Raw genomic sequence first — 7,500 nt, forward strand, 5'->3', positions numbered from 1 at the left:
GCGAAGGCTTACTATGAGAGAAGAAATAGTATATGCCGGTGGTTCGCGTGTGTAGGCTCTATACGAAATTGCGATTCAAGAGAGTAGGAAAAGACGCGATGAACCACGATTTCCGTGCGTCTTACGTCTCTCGACGATGGGACGATCCACGCGAAGAGTTGTTACGTGCTCGCGCGAGGTGCGATAGCGTCGATTCGCTTTTCTGTACGGGGAGAAATAGAACGATGAGCTGACTTATCGGGTCTTCGTTGGAATTACCGTCGCTGGCATTGTAAACTCCAGATGACCTTGTGATTCCTTCGTCGGGCACTGGTAAAGGGTGGCGATGATTCGTTCTATAATAGAAATACCCGTCGTAGCGTTTCGGCCTAGTCACCCGCCACGAAACACTCTCTCGTCGTGGAATCCCCGCGTCGGAGAGTAAAACGCCGAAGGCTTACTTATGAAACTTACGTCTCTCGACGATGGGACGATCCACGCGAAGAGTTGTTACGTGCACGCGTATGGTGCGATTGCGTCGATTCGCTTTTCTGTACGGGGAGCAATAGAACGTTGAGTTGACTTATCGGGTCTTCGTTGGAATTACCGTCGCTGGCATTGTAAACTCCAGATGACCTTGTGATTCCTTCGTCGGGCACTGGTAAAGGGTGGCGATGATGCGTTCTATAATAGAAATACCCGTCGTAGCGTTTCTTCCGAGTCAACCCGCTCACGAAACACTCTCTCGTCGTGGAATCCCCGCGTCGGAGAGTAAAACGCGAATTCATAGTATGGAAACTTACGTCTCTCGACGATGGGACGATCCACGCGAAGAGTTGTTACGTGCACGCGTATGGTGCGATTGCGTCGATTCGCTTTTCTGTACGGGGAGTAATAGAACGTTGAGTTGACTTATCGGGTCTTCGTTGGAATTACCGTCGCTGGCATTGTAAACTCCAGATGACCTTGTGATTCCTTCGTCGGGCACTGGTAAAGGGTGGCGATGATGCGTTCTATAATAGAAATACCCGTCGTAGCGTTTCTTCCGAGTCAACCCGCTCACGAAACTCTCTCTCGTCGTGGAATCCCCGCGTCGGAGAGTAAAACGCGAATTCATACTATGAAAACTTACGTCTCTCGACGATGGGACGATCCACGCGAAGAGTTGTTTACGTGCACGCGTATGGTGCGATTGCGTCGATTCGCTTTTCTGTACGGGGAGAAATAGAACGTTGAGTTGACTTATCGGGTCTTCGTTGGAATTACCGTCGCTGGCATTGTAAACTCCAGATGACCTTGTGATTCCTTCGTCGGGCACTGGTAAAGGGTGGCGATGATGCGTTCTATAATAGAAATACCCGTCGTAGCGTTTCTTCCGAGTCAACCCGCTCACGAAACTCTCTCTCTCGTCGTGGAATCCCCGCGTCGGAGAGTAAAACGCCGAAGGCTTACTATGAAACTTACGTCTCTCGACGATGGGACGATCCACGCGAAGAGTTGTTACGTGCACGCGTATGGTGCGATTGCGTCGATTCGCTTTTCTGTACGGGGAGTAATAGAACGTTGAGTTGACTTATCGGGTCTTCGTTGGAATTACCGTCGCTGGCATTGTAAACTCCAGATGACCTTGTGATTCCTTCGTCGGGCACTGGTAAAGGGTGGCGATGATTCGTTCTATAATAGAAATACCCGTCGTAGCGTTTCTTCCGAGTCAACCCGCTCACGAAACTCTCTCTCGTCGTGGAATCCCCGCGTCGGAGAGTAAAACGCGAATTCATAGTATGGAAACTTACGTCTCTCGACGATGGGACGATCCACGCGAAGAGTTGTTACGTGCACGCGTATGGTGCGATTGCGTCGATTCGCTTTTCTGTACGGGGAGCAATAGAACGTTGAGTTGACTTATCGGGTCTTCGTTGGAATTACCGTCGCTGGCATTGTAAACTCCAGATGACCTTGTGATTCCTTCGTCGGGCACTGGTAAAGGGTGGCGATGATTCGTTCTATAATAGAAATACCCGTCGTAGCGTTTCTTCCGAGTCAACCCGCTCACGAAACTCTCTCTCGTCGTGGAATCCCCGCGTCGGAGAGTAAAACGCGAATTCATACTATGAAAACTTACGTCTCTCGACGATGGGACGATCCACGCGAAGAGTTGTTTACGTGCACGCGTATGGTGCGATTGCGTCGATTCGCTTTTCTGTACGGGGAGAAATAGAACGTTGAGTTGACTTATCGGGTCTTCGTTGGAATTACCGTCGCTGGCATTGTAAACTCCAGATGACCTTGTGATTCCTTCGTCGGGCACTGGTAAAGGGTGGCGATGATGCGTTCTACAATAGAAATACCCGTCGTAGCGTTTCTTCCGAGTCAACCCGCTCACGAAACTCTCTCTCGTCGTGGAATCCCCGCGTCGGAGGGTAAAACGCGATATATAATAGTATATGCCAGTGGTTCGCGCGCGTCGTCTCTGAGATACGCGGTCGACAGAGTTCCGAAAACACGTGATGTGCCACGATTTCCGTGCGTCTTACATCTTTCGACGATGGGACGATCCACGCGAAGAGAACGTTCGTGCTTGCGTGAGGTGCAACAGCGTCGATTCGCTTTTCTGTACGGGGAGAAATAGAACGTTGAGTTGACTTATCGGGTCTTCGTTGGAATTACCGTCGCTGGCATTGTAAACTCCAGATGACCTTGTGATTCCTTCGTCGGGCACTGGTAAAGGGTGGCGATGATTCGTTCTATAATAGTAATACCCGTCGTAGCGTTTCGACCGATGTCACCCGCCACGAAAGTCTCTCTCGACGTGGAAACCCCGCGCCGAAGAGTAAACGCGAAGGCTTACCATACGAAAGAAAACGGTATTATACGCCTGTGGTATGTGCGTCTCGGCTCTGTGATACGCGATCGGCAGAGTTACAAAAAAACGTTGATGGGCCACGATTTCCGTGCGTCTTACATCTTTCGACGATGGGACGATCCACGCGAAGAGTAGTTACGTGCTCGCGCGAGGTGCGATAGCGTCGATTCGCTTTTCTGTACGGGGAGAAATAGAACGATGAGTTGACTTATCGGGTCTTCGTTGGAATTACCGTCGCTGGCATTGTAAACTCCAGATGACCTTGTGATTCCTTCGTCGGGCACTGGTAAAGGGTGGCGATGATTCGTTCTATAATAGAAATACCCGTCGTAGCGATTCGGCCGAGTCACCCGCCACGAAACTCTCTCTCGTCGTGGAATCCCCATGTCGGAGAGTAAAACGCGAAGGCTAACTATATAAGAAATATATAGTATTATTTATGCCTGTGGTTCTCCGTTTGCCCTACTCTCAGATACGCGACTCGGAGAGTTACGAATAATCGTGATGGACCACGATTTCTGTACGTCTTACATCTTTCGACGATGGGACGATCCACGCGAAGAGATCATTCCTGCTTGCGTGAGGTGCGATAGCGCCGATTCGCTTTTCTGTACGGGGAGAAATAGAACGATGAGTTGACTTATCGGGTCTTCGTTGGAATTACCGTCGCTGGCATTGTAAACTCCAGATGACCTTGTGATTCCTTCGTCGGGCACTGGTAAAGGGTGGCGATGATTCGTTCTATAATAGAAATACCCGTCGTAGCGATTCGGCCGTGTCACCCGCCACGAAAATCTCTCTCGTCGTGGAATCCCCGCGTCGTAGAGTAAACGCGAAGGCTTGCTATAGAAGACTATAGTTTATACGCCTGTGGTTCACCGGTTGCCTGCTCTCCGGGGTACGCGATCGCGCAGGAGTTACGGAAGAACTTGATGGGCCACGATCTCCAAGCGGCTATATCTTTCGACGATGGGACGATTCACGCGAAGAGAACGTTCGTGCATGCGTGAGGTGCGATAGCGTTGATTCGCTTGTCTGTACGGGGAGAAATAGAACGATGAGTTGACTTATCGGGTCTTCGTTGGAATTACCGTCGCTGGCATTGTAAACTCCAGATGACCTTGTGATTCCTTCGTCGGGCACTGGTAAAGGGTGGCGATGATTCGTTCTATAATAGAAATACCCGTCGTAGCGTTTCGACCGATGTCACCCGCCACGAAATTCTCTCTCGTCGTGGAATCCCCGCGTCGGAGAGTAACCGCCGAAGGCTTGCTATAGAAGACTATAGTTTATACGCCTGTGGTTCACCGGTTGCCGGCTCTCCGGGGCACGCGATCGCGCGAAGGTTACGGAGGGACGTGAAGCGCCCGAGCAATGAAACGTCCGCAGGAGGAAACGAGCAACCGCCGAACATTGTTTCGCGACGTTTCCATAATGTATTGTCGTTTCGCTCGCATCCCGCTTCTTTCCCCTAGTTTCCTCGACGCGTAGTTTCGCAGCCTTAGTGGACGAATCATTCTCGATTCGAGGAAAGATATGCAGTGGGGCGTGCAATGAGCCCGCCAGAGACCACGATCTCCAATGCGTCTTTACATCTTTGGACGATGGGACGATCCACGCGAAGAGAACGTTCGTGCTTGCGCGAGGTGCATTAGCGTCGATTCGCTTTTCTGTACGGGGAGAAATAGAACGATGAGTTGACTTATCGGGTCTTCGTTGGAATTACCGTCGCTGGCATTGTAAACTCCAGATGACCTTGTGATTCCTTCGTCGGGCACTGGTAAAGGGTGGCGATGATTCGTTCTATAATAGAAATACCCGTCGTAGCGATTCGGCCGAGTCACCCGCCACGAAACTGTCTCTCTTTCGTCGTGGAAACCCCGCGTCGGAGAGTAAAACGCGCGAAGGCTGTGACTGTAACATATATATATATATATACACAGTATACAATGCCTGTGGTTTTTGCGCGTGTCGGCTCTTCGGTATACGCGATCGGCCAGAGTTACGGAGGGACGGTGAAGCGCACGAGAAATTGAAACGGCCGCACGATTGGAACCGAGCAACCGTCGAACATTGTTTCGCGACGTTTCCATAATGCGTTTTCGTTTCGCTCGCATACCGCTTCTTTTCCCCTAGTCTCTGAGACGCGTTTTCGAGCCGTTCTTCTACTATCGATTCTCGTAGAGAGAAGGGACCGGGTAGTCTGGAAGTGGAACCCGCATCTTGCGTGTACCGTACACGGAATTGAGAGGACCGGCCGTGAAGCTCGTTTTAAAGCCGTGCGTCTGACACCCAACTCTTGCGCGCCAATTTCGCGGCAAGAGATAATATGGGACGAATGACCGGCAAAGAGCCAGCTGTGAAGTCTGTTTTTTTAATCGAATCCGTGGACGTGTGTATGCCGTAGCGTCGCTCGTCGTGTTCGTTCATGGTCGTTCCGAGAGAAAGAACGAAAGCGGTAACGAAGGGACCGGCCGTGAAGCTCGTTTTAAAGCCGCGCGTCTGACACCCAACTCTTGCGCGCCAATTTCGCGGCAAGAGATAACATGGGACGAATGACCGGCAAAGAGCCAGCTGTGAAGTCTTTTTTCATTATTTGCTTTCAATCGATCGATCGGTACGATTCGTGCAACGTTTCGCGCGATGCGACGCGAAAACATGCGCGCAACAATAGATGCGTCTGATCGGAAGAACGCGAGGGTCGACTGCACGCGATGGATTCAGTATCGGGTAGGATACAAAATATATCCCCGTCGTTTCCACGCGTGCGAGTCTTCTGCGTCTTTCGCGGGTTTTTGAATGCACTATACGCCCGGAACGTCGAGAAATATATACATATTACTTGAACGTTTTTCGTCTCGAAAGGCTTCGGTGTCGTCTCCAAGGCGACGCCTGAATCTCCTTCGCGCGCTGGTCGGAGATTCAGGTATCAACTTTTATCTTCTCTTTGAAAGAAGAGAGATATTAGGTCGAACAAGTGAGAATAAAATTATATATGTGAAATATAAAATTTATACGATTACCCTGAACGGTGGATCACTTGGCTCGTGGGTCGATGAAGAACGCAGCTAATTGCGCGTCAACGTGTGAACTGCAGGACACATGAACATCGACATTTCGAACGCACATTGCGGTCCACGGATACAATTCCTGGACCACGCCTGGCTGAGGGTCGTTTACGTACCATACACTGCTTGCGTAGCTCTGTCAAATCCCCGCCGTCGTTCACCTCTTCGGATCGAACGTTTTTTTACCGAAGGGCGCAAAGAACGTCTCTGAGTCGGGTTAAGAGAAGGATGCTACGTACGAGCGAACGATGGGTGTCTCGTCGGCGTTTGTCGCGGACACGCGAAAATTCTGTGAATTTCACGGACAGTGTACGTTCTAGTTGTTGCAAAACGATCGGAATCGTTTGTATGGACTCGCGTGAGTGTTCGCGGCGTCGTGCGTCGTTCAATTACGACCGCCCGCGGATACCGCTCCACTGCGATATGGATCTGAGCGACAACTTTTTCGGCTGTTCGTGAGATGAACGGTTTCGTGTGTTTAGAAAAATTTTTTTTCCCGCGCTCCCGACGTCACCTGAAATGATGCGTCAGAGGTGAAAGAAAATATTAAGAAGTCGAGAGAGAGAGACTACACACGTTTTATTCATATTTTGTATACCGTGCGTGAGACGGATGTGCACGACACGTCGTATGTCGGTATATTACCGACTGGCCCCAGGGAGATTGTTTTCTTCCTCTCTTACGAATGAGATGTACGTTTCGGAGGATCGTCGTTACCGAAACACACGGCAAAACGAGACTTCTCGCAGCAGAACCTTTATACACAATACACATCGACTCTTTTTACCCCGAGAGAGAGAGAAAAGGTGTATTTCTTTTTTTTATTTTTCGAATTCGACGCACGAACGCTTTGACGACTGGAGAAAAACACGGTGTGTGTTAAAATCGTGCGGGACGAGCATGCGTATTCGTAACGGGTCGAATAGTTCTTATTCCCCGTCGTCGCGTGTCCTCGCTGGACCACCACCGTGCGCTTCCGCCACGTTCAGTTGAATTTCGAAATATATATATATAAAAAGAATCACCATATACTCTCTTTCGGGAGGTGTATTTTTATCGGTTTCTGCTATAGAGAAGAGACGGAGATCGTGTTGTGAGGTGTAACGTTTCTGTATCCCCGTTTCGGAGGATCGTCGTTATCGGCGGAACACACGTCAAAACGAGACTTCTCGCAGAACCTTTATACACAATACACATCGACTCTTTTACCCCGAGAGAGAGAAAAGGTGTTTTTCTTTTTTTTTTATTTTTCGAATTCGACGCACGAACGCTTTGACGACTGGAGAAAAACACGGTGTGTGTTAAAATCGTGCGGGACGAGCATGCGTATTCGTAACGGGTCGAATAGTTCTTATTCCCCGTCGTCGCGTGTCCTCGCTGGACCACCACCGTGCGCTTCCGCCACGTTCAGTTGTATTTCGAAATATATATATATAAAAAGAATCACCATATACTCTCTTTCGGGAGGTGTATTTTTATCGGTTTCTGCTATAGAGAAGAGACGGACGATCGTGTGTGACACCACGTGGTAACGTTTCCGTATCCCCGTAAAATACGTTTATCTTTTCTCGTAGAAAAGAGAGAGGAAGA

The 7,500-nt window shown here is 49.8% G+C and overlaps 1 non-coding gene across 1 annotated transcript; it reads left to right on the forward strand.

Annotated features, from left to right (window-relative positions):
* Nucleotides 1-5,862: 5,862 nt before the first annotated feature.
* Nucleotides 5,863-6,017, forward strand: LOC143176850 (5.8S ribosomal RNA). The gene has a single exon (XR_013001353.1). It is a non-coding gene; the product is annotated as a 5.8S ribosomal RNA (ribosomal RNA).
* The last annotated feature ends 1,483 nt before the right edge of the window (nucleotides 6,018-7,500 follow it).

This window comes from Nomia melanderi, unplaced genomic scaffold (assembly GCF_051020985.1).
Source record: "Nomia melanderi isolate GNS246 unplaced genomic scaffold, iyNomMela1 scaffold0910, whole genome shotgun sequence".
Lineage (NCBI taxonomy): Eukaryota > Metazoa > Arthropoda > Insecta > Hymenoptera > Halictidae > Nomia > Nomia melanderi.